The 14,553-nt window shown below is 39.5% G+C and overlaps 1 protein-coding gene across 2 annotated transcripts in view; it reads right to left on the bottom strand.

The window, feature by feature from the left end:
* Nucleotides 1-14,553, bottom strand: part of THRB (thyroid hormone receptor beta) — a 160,322-nt gene that overhangs the window by 127,957 nt on the left and 17,812 nt on the right. Inside the window, exons 1-2 of one of the 2 annotated variants that reach the window (XM_034060881.1) lie at nucleotides 2,558-2,633; nucleotides 51-80 (exon numbers count right to left, since the gene is read on the bottom strand). The gene's annotated coding sequence lies outside the window, so the exon portion shown is untranslated. Of the gene's footprint in view, nucleotides 1-50; nucleotides 81-2,557; nucleotides 2,634-14,553 lie in introns of those variants that run through there. The other variant, XM_034060884.1, reaches the window with a different exon arrangement.

The raw sequence follows: 14,553 nt of genomic DNA, 5'->3' as shown, positions 1-14,553 counted from the left end.
GCCTCCAATTAACTTGAATATCTTACTGAAGTGGAATAAAACATTCTTACCTTATTAGAGCTTCATTTTCCGTTCTTTCACTGAAAAGAGTAAAGAAATCTGTATTAAAGATCTATTTGGTAAATAGTACTTTCTAAAGTTATTATTTTAGTTTCACTTCAATTAACACCAAAACTATGGGGTTCTTTTCACATAACTGAAATAAATTTCCATTCATTTGGAGAGATAATCATTCTCAACACTCCCAGGTGAAGGCCTTTATATATTTACTATCTTAACCAGCTCTTCTGAACAAACATTTCAAATGCTTTGGAAATATCAATACAAACAACTGATCTAGTCAATTCATCACCTAAACAGTAGACTTCATAGGTTTATTTTCACTGCAAGCGGTATTTTCCGACTGGTATTGGTATTGCTATTATTTTTTGTTGGACACTTGATAATTGCTATTCTAAGATGGACTTGCCCTGCAATATGCTCATTCATATTGCTTCTCAGCCTGAACGTTTCTTTGAAAAGCGGCTCTTTCCTGCTCAATCCCAAAACAGGTAGGGTCAGCTTGTATAAGAATGAAAGCATCAAGCCATTTCATTAAATGTCTGCTTCAACTAAGCCATTCTAAATGGCACATTTGCCAACAGTGTACCAACATCCATCACGAGATCCAAAATTCAAAAAAGCTAAAAGACTATGCTAAAAAAGTTCCAGCATCACTCAGAATAATCAATGATTTTTGAGGGAATAGCAAATATTAATTAACCTTTCATTTCTTTGTGACTTTTGTTCAGTCCTTTACAAGTAGGACCTATTTGCAGGCATCAGCATTATAACTGGGAATTGGATTATGGTAATTCTGAATTAAATGGGTATATTTTGCCACTAATATATGCAAGAACAGAATCACACTTTATCTTATTTCACTTTCTAAATTAGCATAATAGACTGCATGAAACAGAAAACAAAATGCCAAGTCTAATAAAATCTGACAATTATTAGTGGTATTTGTTGAAAAGCAGAGAAATCATGCTGAGTCACAGGCAAAACATCTCAGCCTCTAGCACTTTCTGTACACTCCATTAGCAATCAGTCAGTATGGTTAGAAATTTATAGATGAAGGGAAAACAAGGAGAGACCTTGTTCATCTCTGCCATCTGAATTTAAGGCTTGGCCTCAAAGCATGTGATCAATGTATTGGCTGAAGAAATTAATCCTCTGCTCTACAATGAAAATACCGTGTTTTGGGGGGCAGTGGGGTTAACAACAGACTCTTCTAGGAATGGCTGTGAATCTGGCAACCTGAGGGAAACAAAGCTCAAGTGAATAGTAGAAGTGACTCCGCCCTTAGAGTATGTTCACCTGTTTTTTTTTATGAGAGACCTATAAAATGAGCCTATTTCAGAAATGGAGCAGGTAAACGTAAAAAGAAACATTTCTGCATTGCAGAAATTCACTAAATTAACCATCCATTGAGATTGCATTTTTATGAAACAGTTTATCAGAGCTGACATTTGCAGTGTCTGATTTCCCGCAGCTGAGGAGGTACATATGTGTACCTTTAAAGGAAGAGGAATACCTGAGGTAGTTTCATTACTCAGTAAAATACATCTCAACCCTTTGTGTCCCATGTCGGACACCAAAAAGGACTGTCATGGTTTAGACCCAGCTGGCAACTCAGCACCACGCAGCCATTCACTCACCTCCCACATTCCCTCCTCCCCAGGACATGAAGTGGAGGAGAATAGAAAGAATGGAAACCCCATGGGTTGAGATAAGAACAGTCCAGTAACTAAAGTATAATATAAAACTACTACTAGTGATAATAATAGAAGTAACAAGGGGAGAGAATATAAAACTAAAATGGGAAAGGAAAAAAAAACCAATAAACACAAGTGATGCACAATGCAATTGCTCACCACCTACAGACCAACACCCAGCCTGATCTGAGCAGCGATCTCACCTTCCAGGTGACTCCCCCCAGTTTATATGCTAGGCATGATGTGCTGTGGTATGGAATACCCCTTTGGCTAGTTTGGGTCAGGTGTCCTGTCTCTGCTTCTTCCTGGCTTCTTGTGCCCCTCCTCACTGGCAGACCATGAGACTGAAAAGTCCATGATCAGGGTAAGTGCTACTGGGCAACAACTAAAACATCAGTGTTATCAGCATTGTTCTCAGACTGAAACCAAAACACAGCACTGCACCAGCTACTAGGAAGGAGAAAAATAATTGTTAGAGCTGAAACCAGGATTTACTCATGGATTTAATTTTCTACAACTCCTTCTGATAATCATCTGCTAAAACATTCATCAGCACCAGATTACCTCACATCTGCCTTTAGGTGTGGGTCACCCATGAGAGGTAACTTAAGAAAGGTTTTGCATGCAGGAATCAAGGGACAGAACCAGTAGTTATTCTATCCTTGGAGGCTACACATGGTTTCAATAGGATTGAGTGAGATTTACGAACCAAATCCTTACTTTTCTCATATAAAACACCCATTGAATCTAACCAGAGTGCAACTGAGAACACATTATGTCTCTGATTCTTTAATACTCACCTGTCCCAATACTACAGCAGTCCACAGCATAAAGTTTATGGGACCAGAATGCTTCTTTGTGGGAAGGGAATATTTTACAGGATAGCCTGTAACCACAAAGCAGATACAGAGGCAAGTCTGAAGGAGATTAAAAGTCATTCTGGATTTGTGACAAGATACACAGCTTTTGAAGCAAAGTATTTCTATGCTAGAAACACTCACAGCACAGGCTGCTTTGAAGCATATTTAACTCATCCTACGTACCTTTAAAAGAAGAATGAAAGCTGACTTTGGCAGGGTTTATGACTCCCAGAAAAAAAAACAAACCCCAGCATGCTTAAAGAGTTTGCATAAGTTTGCCTTATCTGATCTAGCTGTTGATAACAGGACAAGCTATAATGAGGGCTATGAGTATCTCCCATCGTATGTTCCCATGGGCCCTGCTGCCTGCCCAGCTTGATGGTCTCAGTAGTCCATGCTTGAGGACCTAGACAAAGATGGACCATTATTGTTCTTCATCAGGCAGCAGGAAGGGTCTATCTCCAGATGATCTGGCTTCTATCCAAGTGGAGATAACTTCTCAAAACCACACTGGGTAAGTGTGGCTCTAAGCATTCAACAGTGCCTGCCTGATAAGACTTAGTCTTGCCTCTGATACCTTGGCAGAGTTTCACATGGGTTCTCTGCTTTTCACATAAAAATATCTCCTGTTAACTGCCTGCACTGCTTTCATGCTTAATGACCTCCTTGCTCAGATGGAGAGAACAACCTCTACCAAAAACACAACTGCATTTCATTGCAATATTCCGATGTGTCATTCTTCTAAGCATATGCCTCTTTACAGTAAAAGCTACACTTGTTGCCCGTTACCGAATGTGCTAACTTCGTATGCACTCTGGAGGGGTTCTAGCAGACTGCCTCAAAAGCACATCAGCACAATTAAGTTAAACAAAGCAGGTCACTGTCCACACTCAGTGACAAAAGGCTCTGTAATTTCAACAAACAGTTTACCATAATCCTTTTAATTCAGATACAAAAAAAAATAAATATTTTTGCAAGCTCCACCTTTTTCAGAATAACTCTTTATTAACCAGTTTTGGAAATACTAATACTAAAAAAACCTACTGACAGAGATTGTTTTAACAATGTACTTTGCTACTGAAGCTGTTCATGAGTCTTCATAGAGAAGACTCACCAATGACTCCAATTGAACCACAGAAAACTAATACTGCCAAACTGATTAGACAGCAGAACAGATGTAGATGAAAATCTCCTGTACCAGACTCAGAAAATTCTTGACTGCATGGAGTTGTACACATAAAAGCATTCCTTTTTGTTTCAGTCACTGTTATTTCATCTTTTCTGTTTATGCTGTTTAGTAAAAACTGCAAAGCTGAAGATACAGCAATATATCTTGCCATAAGCAAAACATGGGTTTGATCCCTATAATAAATACAACCAATAAGTTAAAACATTATTTCCAAATGATTCAGCACTTATACAGTACACAGTAGGAGAAAAGGCATCCAGGTGCACTTCACAAAATTTAGATATAAATTACACATTCTACCTATGTCTTTGAACAGATATCATAGTAGGGATAAAGTCACCGTTCTTCTTATACATATATCCTTATCCAACAAAATTCCATTCATCCTATTGAACATTACTTTTAGGCTCCTGAAACCCATCACAGACATCTTCATCTGGAAAGAAACAACTAGGGGGAAAATTCTTTAAAGTTACCAAAAAAATGCAAATCTATTCAGGCTTCCAAACATATTTATCATCACCCAGAATTTGTTTCAGTTTACTTTTGTAGTCCCCTGGTGTTCGGAGGTCCCACAAGGAGACTGACTGAGCAAAGCAACTACAATTTTCTTTTTCACAAAAGATCACAGAAAGCCAACCAGGCCTGGAAAAGGCACCGAGTTCTCACTCCATCAAAGCCAAGAAAGGAAAAAGAAAGGGGTGGGGAACCAAGAATTCTGAGCAGGAAACAAATTCACTCCTAAAGCCACTCCAAAAGTTTGGCTTTCAGTTCTACTGTTCAGCAGCTCTCAGTAGGAATTAAAATGTGCAACAGTGAGGGGAGGGGGGGAATAGGAAAAAAACCCACACCAAAAAACACCAACGGGGAAGGATCTCACTGACCTCCCACAGCAAAGCTTCTCCTCAAGATGCAAGGAACTCTGCTGGCATGGAAACATAATTTAATTCTTCCTGTCCCCCCAGTCTTGACTCAAGGCCATTTGATTTCACAGTTCCAGCACTTGTAGTAGTTAGCAAAATGCACTACGCACTTTGTAGAACAAAAAGCCATGATTGCAGCATGCCAAAGTCTAATCTGTGACAAGCATTTTCATTCCTGAAACTCTACACAACATGCCTTGGATTGTTTGGTGCTTCCTTAGCCAGACCCGGCCTGTGCAGGTGTGGAGAGGCAGCAGATACACCTGTGTGCACAGTCTAAACTCTGGGACCTACAAATGCATCCCAAGAATGTTTACTACCAGTACAATGCTAATCATAATTACCATGATGGTATATGTTCTCTGCAAGATAAAAAGGCTAGAAGAAAGCCCATGTTTAGACTGGACAGTAAAGACAAGATCATAGCTAGAAAGTAGAAAAAACACAAAATCGTTCCATGTAAAGCATATGTACAAATTGAAAGTTAACCATCATTGCCAAAAAACTGCATATAACCCCACCCACAGGTACAGAGAACTGCCAGCTGCAAGAGGAATATGTGGTCCGTGTTCTGCTGCCTCAACAGCACAACCAGTCACAGAACCAGTGTCTCACATCTGTCCTTCTCCCCATGGAAGTGCTGAGGAACACCCTTCTTTGTTCACCCACTGTTTATTATTTCTCTTAGTGACTGGATGACACAGAAATCATAAAGCTCAATGACTTTTTGGAAGCTAGGCCTCCTCCTGGGTCTAAGAAGTCATATTTCAGCCAGGTAGCTTGACCCAACAGTTCAGAAGTAGAATAACAAGCAAACAAAGATCACCACTATCATGTCGAGATCATCCTAAAGAGCTAAAAACTCACAGCTGCTTTACTGAAAACGTTACGAATACAATGCCCAGAGCTATTACCCTCTCCAGTAAATGGCAAGTCCACAGACAGTAATGCCTATGGTCCCTTTTTTGCCAATATTTGCATTATAATTCTCTGTTTAAATGACAAATTAGCAAGATAAAAATATGTTTGGCTCGTAGACCTTCAAGATCTATTGGAGCATATTTAATTTACATGATAAATGTTAATGACACTGTTTTCCTTGACTTAAAAAAGGGCAAAAACAAACTAATTTACTTTTAATAAAAACCTGTACCAAAAATAATTGTCTCAAATCCTGTGGCATTAATCCCACATGTATTTAACTACATACTGCAGTTATTAGTGGTGCAAACAGCACTGCGGAATTTTCTCCTCTCTTCCTCCAGCTTACTGAAGAGGAGCCTAGAGAGCAGACAAGCTGAGACAGCCAAAACTTCATCCTTAGATTCACACTGTTTTGTAGCAGATGGTTGATTTCTATCCTTGTCCATACGTCTGAGTAAGCATAAACTACACCAGAGATAAGATCTGGACTTTCAAACCTTAAATCTTGTATCACGTATCTTTCTGCCTATAGTCACACGACTGACATGAGAGTAATAGTCTTAATTGTTGACTGGTTGTCTTAATAGCCCCTAGTCTGTCTTCTATGGTATGGCAGAATTAAAAAGACTAGTATCTTCAAGAAAGAGCATGCAGTGAATGTTGCTGCACAATATCCCCAGCCAGTGAATGTCATCATCAAGTCCTGGAATAAAACATGACAGACTCCTGTTATCTTTTCCAGCATGCCAGTCTCAACCCAACACATCCCAGACCTTAAAGCCTGGCTAACTCCAACTCATCCAACTCATCCAACTCATCCAGAATGCTTACGTTTTTCCCCTAGTACTTCTAATAACTGAGATGGTGTTACCATGTTCTGCTTGGGATGGTGGATGGCAACCACCATACTTGCACACTGGAATGAAGCTGTAAGTCCATCCAAAATTAAAGCAAGAAAGTTCTATGAAAGCAGAAGTTTAATGAATGCATCAAAGAAGGAAAAAATATAGTGAAGTAGTCTGTACATTGGGTGCTTTATCTTTCATTTAAAGATTATTTTTTGCTATATTTCTTTCTTCTATCTTTTTCTACTTGTAGGACACATGCCTTCATTTAAGCCCCAGTAAAATGTCCCAATGCAGTCCAGAACTGTGGCACTGCATGGTTTGTGCAAGGAGTATGTCCTTAAGCTCTGCATACATTTTGAAAGCTATGAAAAATAAGAATAAATAAAATGGAAATTGCCAACTGAAAGGCAGTGAAAGCAAGCTTAGAGAGTACTTTCTTCTTATTTATAGTATAGTAAGGATTTTAAGGAGCATGGTACAACATTGTATAATCATCAGGCCAGCAATTCTGCTGCAAAGTGTTTTTCAAATGGCAGTTTTGGTTGTCAGTGTAAGGAATAGACAACAAAACTTAAACAGGTATTTCTAAGAGGGGCTTTGGAAAATGTCTTCCTATGCCCAGTACATCCAGCAAATAAAAATCTTCACTGAAACACAGTTTAAGTAATGTCTGCAGCTGCCTAACATCTCTTCATCATTTGTGGTGGGGTGGTGATAAACATTGCTAGTGACAATGACATCCATTTGCTACTGATAACCACCCATGACTAAATTCTAAACAGTGTTGAATCAAGATCTTCGGGGTAAGCTACCAGGATAAAAGCCTTAAGGCATGATATTTGCTTTATTTTCTAGAGCTAAGGCCAAGCATGCTGAAATGCCAGGGTTTTTTGAGACGTGGAATTGGGCTAAATTCCGATTAAGAGACAAACTGGAAGATTCAGACATTTGTTTAGTAACTATGCAATAATGTCTCAAAGTCTCTGTGTTGCATTTTTTTTGTTTATTTCTACAAAAGGAGATCAGAAAAAAAACCCATAAAATCTATCCAAGTAACCAAATTCAAAACTGCAGTCATGCACGCTGAAAACTTCTGAATGCACAATTATCAGGAAAGGGTAAAGTGGTATTTTCCCCATTTTGGATGTTCCATTAAAAAGGTCTTCATTTACATTTCTGTATTTTCAGAAAGACTGTGGTATTTGCTTGCATTCTCCCCCCAGTATATCACAGATAATATTCAGCTGCCAGGTTTATGAGGTATTTGCAGTTGTAACTCAAAAGACAAATCCTTTGTTACAGAGAACAAATAATGGGGATTTACAAAGCTGTAATTACACTGAGAGGGTTTATGCATAAGGCTATATTAAAAGAAATACTATAACAAAATATCTTTTTTTTTAATTCCTCTGAGCATTATCACCACTTACACTAAGGACCGTTTTGTACTGTTACCATGAAAGGGATTTTAAATGCATGTCATCCCTAAAGGATGCCTGCAGTCCTTGCCAAGCTCTCCTACACAGGCTGATCTTGGTAGCGTATACCTGTTTTATGGTTAGCAAATGATGATGAATGAGCAGAGCAAACTTTTAGCCCACAGCAATAAACCACACTAAAGGCAGATGCACTCCAGCAACCGGGCAAAGCATGTCAGCTACTGCAAGTCTTGGCTGTGAAACAGGAGCAGAGACCAAGAGGTGGTATCTGCAGTCCTCATCAGTTGAAACTGAGAAGCTGCATGGCTGCCTGATGAGCACAAGCAGAATAGCTGACCTATGAACCCACTCTGGCTACACATCTGCCACCAGCACATGACTGACAATGCATCAGCTGAGGAACACTCCACTAGGTACAAAGACCATGTTCTTGTCTTTGCGCTGGTCCATTCAGAGGGACCTTGTGTGGTGTGGCTGACATGCTGGAGTGAAGGGATGCCATCTGAGGGGTCCTGACACGCTTGGGAGGTGGCCAATGCCAACCTCATGAAGTTCAACAAGGCCAAGTGCAGGGTCCCACACCTTGGTCAGGGCAATCCCAAGCACAACTACAGGCTGAATAGAGAACAGATTGAGAGCAGCCCAGCCCTGAGGAGAAGGACTTTGGGATGTTGGGTGACAAACTCAACATGGGCCAACAGTGCGTGCTTGCAGCCCAGTCTGTGATTCTGAAAGGAACCTGGACACACAGGAATAGGATTCCATGGTCCATGTTGGATGCAGCCTCTATTTTGGACTTTCTGCTTCACCAGAAGTCTCCTGAGGACAGGCACTCCCTGCATACAAGAGACTTGTGGCTAGCTCTATGGCATTCTCCAGTGGAACCATACCAGTTACAGCTGTGTCTGAGGACGCCGTGAAGCAAACTGCCAGCCAGCCTGTCCCAAGACTAGAGGAACACAGAGATGACTTCAAGCACTCCACCGTCTATATGAAAGAGGATGTTCAGTTTCACTTCAATATATTTCATGAACAGAACATATCTGAGAAGTTATTTTCAATATGGTGCACATTCTTCATTTAGTTATCAATGGCTACCACAATTTCTGCTCTTGTTCTGTCAGGCAGATTTATGCATCTCCTCACAATAAAACACTGAGGTGGGAATCACAAAAAAAAAGTCAAGACATTTTGTGTGAATTTATCCTGAGACTCTTTTGATTCTTCTGGCTTATTACAAACAAAAAAAAAAAAGGGAGAATCTGACTGTTATCCAAGAAACTATATTGGATAAAACCAACATTTATTTCCCAAACCTCTTCTCTAAGCTCAGTGATTCATTATCATAGTTTAAATTTTGTACATAAGTAATTCTCAGTGGGCAGCAGCATGCAGAGGGTAATTATGGATTTTTAAGGTTACCCTTGAACACACCAGAACAGTTGCTAGCAGTGTGTATGACAAAATATAGACTAGTTTATTATTAATTGCTTTGATGGAGACAGGCACTACAATTAATTAGGTGGTCAAGAGAAATCCAGATCCAATGCCACAGATGTCAATACCATGAGTCTCCCATGTAGAACCTTTTTCTAATATATTAATTACAATGTTTTGAGTTCTGGCACGGATCTCTGAACCAGACAGGGAACAGGAATGCAGTGTAACGCCAATGCACAGGCAGACATAAAGTGGCAAGAGGCATGTGCAGCAAACCCATGGCACAAGGGGGCTGAGGGGTCCTGATTTGACAGCAGGGAAGAATGGGCAGCATCACTATCCCTCCACATTTTGGCACCACAGAGCTGGAGCCAAAAGGAGATGCTCAAAGCCTGCTGCTAGAGGAGAGGGGCAAAGAAGGTACCTGTAGAGAATACAGGGTAGAGGCAGAGGTTGGGTCTTCCAGCCTGATCACTATGATGCATGATTCCATGTCCACAGGGGATATTAGACACAAAATATCCTACTTTCTCATTTCTCTGATTTGTTCAGAAAAGGTTTTTGAATTTGTTTTGCTTCATTATAAGGAAGGAATTATCTTCTCCAAACGCATCAGGAGTAAAATATGACAAAGTAACTGAATATTGCAATCCCACTGTCCATGTGGCTGACAAAGGCAATGGAGTAAATCTGTATTTTTCATTTTAAAAACATAAGAATTTTTGTTTCGTATAATATTTCAACATTGTTTGGGCTGATTTGGGTATTTTTTTCAGGATCAGTCTATGATTTGGGATTGGTCATATGCACTATGGAATGGAAAAACTCTATAACTTATCTGAATCATTATTTTATTTCGTTCTTCCATGGTTCCAATTGTTCATTATTAATCAGATCCAGCCATAACATCTTAATTCTGCAAAAGGCATACTCTGCTTTAATCAAAATCTTGGACAGCATTTTGGACAGCACCTTTAACAACTTGGACAGAATATTCCAGGGTTTCCTCACCGATAAAGAATCAAAACAATCAATTATGAACATGTCTTGCACAAACACTGACAGTTACCACGTTATTTTGATGAACATTTGCCTGTTTCATGGAACTACTTTCAATTTCCCTGCATTTTTTTAATCTGGTTTCTTCACTCGGAACAATAATGAACTGTAAACCTGTCCTGCAGAATGCATCAATGATGAACTCTAAGGTAACTTCATAATTTCTCATTTTACACTATGCTGCAAAGTGATGCCATAAACACAAGAGATGACTGTGATAGTCTCATCTATTTGAAATCAGAACTTTTTATTTATGATGTTTGAGTGATTTTCCCCATTGTTTTGGCAGTAAAGAGAAATGGCCAGTGTTCAGAAATGAAACACACCAACAAGCTCATGCTCATGTCTTCATAGATGTATTCTGGTGATTGATTCAGATTATCCTAAGAAGCATATACTGGTAAAAAAAGTTCTGAAAAATGTCTCTTTGGCAGGTACAAACACAGCGCTCAGCTTTTTCCTATCAATAAGCAAATTGTCCTTCAGTGGAACCTTTGATTTTGGTACTGCTTGCAGTTTTACATGTTGACTTGTTAGATTTAGCCAGTTCTTTCATGTCGGGCAGCTTAATGACTTCATCCCTGCTGCTATCCCCCACTGCAGCCTCAAGAAATCATAGACTGACAAACTGATGTCTGCTGCTTCCTAATGACCTGTTTGTAGCAGCTCCATCACCAACTAAAAGCAAAAAAAATAGAGAAAGCAGCACTGTTCATTGTCTTTGTCAGCCACAAGAACAGCAGGATTGATGCACCCTCAGCAAGTTTGCTGATGACACCAAGCTGTGTGGTGTAGTCAACATGCTGGAGGGAAGCAATGCCATCCAGAGGGACCTGGACAGGCTGGAGAGGTGGCCAGTGCCAACCTCATGAACTTCAACAAAGCCAAGTGCAAGGTCCTGCACCTGGGTTGACTGAGAGAGGTGGGTTTGCTTCTTCAGCCTGGAGAAGGCTCCAGGGAGACATTAGAGGAGCTTCCAGTATCTAAAGGGGCCTAAAAAAAAAACGGAGAGGGACTTCTTACAAGGGCATGTAGTGACAGAACAAGGAGGAATGGCCTTAGACTGAAAGAGGGTGAATCTAGATTAGACATTGGGAAAAAATTCTTTATTGTGAGAATGATGAAGCACTGGCACAGGTTGCCCAAAGGAGCTGTGAATGCCCCATTCCTGGCAGTGTTCAAGGCCAGGTTGGATGGGGCTTTGAGCAACCTGGTCTAGTGGAAGGTGTCCTTGCCTGTGGCAGAGGGGTTGGAACTGGATAACCTTTAATGTCCCTTCCAACCCAAAGCATTTTGTGATTCTATGAAATAGCCACTAAATGAGTCAGTGTTGTACAGACTGTAAAGAGAAAATTACAGAGGATCCTGTTATCCATCTAGCATTGTCTAGAGCTTAGGAAACAAAGATCATTATAGCTTATAGCTATGTACTTGCACCATCTGCCTGACTGTAGTACATAAACTAGCAAAATTTAACACAGTGTCTAGCCATCCATTATTCCTGCTTGCGTTCCTGTTGCAAGAACCCAGGCAATAATGCAATTGTTTTATAATAAATTACATTTTAAAAGAAATTATCATCACATCATTTAATTACAGATAGATGTATTTTTTTGTTTGTTTTAATCTGCTAACTGTTTCAGGTAATGAAAAGCTTTCAGTAACAGACTGAAATCTCATAAGCTTCATTTGCACATAATAGCAGTGATTTTGGATGACTGGCCATTTCACTGACAAACTGAGATGTTTTTAATGGAATCTTGTTTCCAGTAAGAACTGAATACCATATTTCAGATGGTTTAGGTTATACATTCTAAAATGGCCTTATGCCAAACTCATGAATCACTTTTGGAAATTAAAGATCCTGTATCTAGTAACAGAAAACAGCAAAAAAAATAAATTCCTATAATTTGGAGAAAATGAAAATCCCACTTTGGCTGGTTTTTATCCTAAAACAAAACACCACAGGAAAGCGTTTCAACCGACAGGAAAAAGGAAGTTAAAGGAAGAAAACAAACACAAAAATAATCCTCTTTCTTACATGAAGGGGTGGGAGGGGGAATTGTATTGTAGATTTCTCACAAATTAAGCAACTGTGGCCTCTGTTTTAGAAAAAATATCAAAATAGTGGTAACATAAGCTTGTCTACTTTTATTGATATGGTGGTATATATGACACATCATCCCCTTCAAGCACTGTGCTACTAGGAGTTTAAACCAAACATACATTTCTACCACTGAATATAAGGGCCAAAAAGGGTCAAAATCCCAAATTTCCCAGCAAAACTACCATAAGCAGCAGCTTTTCTTGCTTGAAGAACTGTCATTTCGAAACTCTAAGATTCTGCTTCGCCCTGAATTTACATACAATTGCTTGTGTTGCAGAGCACAAAATACTGCATTCATATGAAAAGACATTGAAAAGCAGAGACCAGTGGGGCAGCATCCTTCTTCCTTTATGCACAACATTTATATCCATAATTCCTAGCAAGTTCTATAAAGTAGCTGACAGACATAGACTTTGGGGGGAAAAAAAAACCCTCAATATTGTGTTGGTTTAATGCTACAGCACCAAAGACAGCAGCTCTATATGCCAGCACAGCAGGAAAAGAACTCAATTGCTTTTAATAGACAAGCGTTTAGTGCAACTAGCATAATCTGCAGTGACATTTTCCCATGTCTATTATGTAAGTTGAAAGCTAAACTTTTGCTTTTATCCAGCATATTGCCTATCTCCAACACAGTGCCTTATCAGCTTTCTCTCCATTTTTAAGATATTTCAGTAGCAAAAGAGGGGGGACTTCGCAGATTTTTGTGATTCCTTCTAGAACTCCTCTTTTCTTCTGTTCTGTGTGTATAGTCATGCAGACATCAATTCAGACAGGCTCCAATAGGAGATGTTATTTTGTTAGTTATCATGGTGCACATTCCTTGCCTAACAACCTCCCTGAAAGGTTAAACTCTCCATGGAAAATAACTTAAAAGGTAAAGAACAATCCAAGAAATTCCACAAAGAAAAACTGGGAATTAAAAAATCAAGGAGTGCCAATCCATTTTACCAGTGTCATTCCCTAACACCTCTTTTTCTAAATTTCAAGGAAAAGGTGAAAAAGCAAGGAAATGGGGAGCTAGAGCCACCACCATTTTTATAACACAGGCATCATACAGAACACAGGAATATCTACCTTCATAGCAGCAATTATCCTTGAAAAGATTTTCAAAGTAGCATACAACAGCAGACCGGGAACTGCCCACAAAAAGGGCAAAACAGATAATGACAGACCTGCTCTGATAAACCATCAGCAATTAACTCCAAGATACTTACATTAATAGTTCCTTCCCAGTCTTTCTGTCCATCTATCTACTGTTATTTGCCTCCCTTCTGCTGGTATCTTAACCCTAACCCTTTCAAGATAGGCAGCTCCAATAGACTGGCTTGTTTTTAATGTACTTTGATAGACAAATAAAGCTCTTTAAGTGCTAACAAGTTTGCATATTTAGGATTCAGTACTCAAGGAAGCGAGTGATTAAAATCTAGTGATTTCGCAAGACAAGTTCATAAAGGCTATAAATACAGCACATAGCATTAAAAGACCTCATCAGCCAGACATCTGAGTATCAGAAGGAGATGCAAGGCTTAAAAAAAGAATCAACGCTTCAAAAACAACATACCAAATTGATTAGGCAACACTGGAAGAATGAGTCCTACAGGAGACATTTTATTGTGTATATATGCCAAACATGTTTATGATTTCTTTTAAAAGACCTATCTTGCATTACCCTGATAGTACCAGATAGCTCGTGTCATGCCTGCCTTCCCACACTGTGTATCCCACAATAAACAACGCTGCATGCATTAGACAGATGTCCCTTCCAAGAACATACCACCTCCTGAAAGAATACTAAATATGTCCTTACTCTGTTGCTTTCAGAGCCAGATCATGAGCAGAGACCTCTGACCTTCTCAATCTGAGGCATGAGCATACAGAATAGAAGCGCAGAGCTTGCTGCACTATCTTCAGGTGCAAGAGAAACCACTTGACCAGCTCTGCTGACCATGATGCAGCCTGGAAATCTCCCTCTCTTGAAGAAGAACTGCACATTTGCTAAACCAT

The sequence above is a fragment of the Melopsittacus undulatus genome, chromosome 1 (assembly GCF_012275295.1).
Source record: "Melopsittacus undulatus isolate bMelUnd1 chromosome 1, bMelUnd1.mat.Z, whole genome shotgun sequence".
NCBI lineage: Eukaryota > Metazoa > Chordata > Aves > Psittaciformes > Psittaculidae > Melopsittacus > Melopsittacus undulatus.
This window is presented reverse-complemented; position numbering and strand designations above follow the sequence as displayed.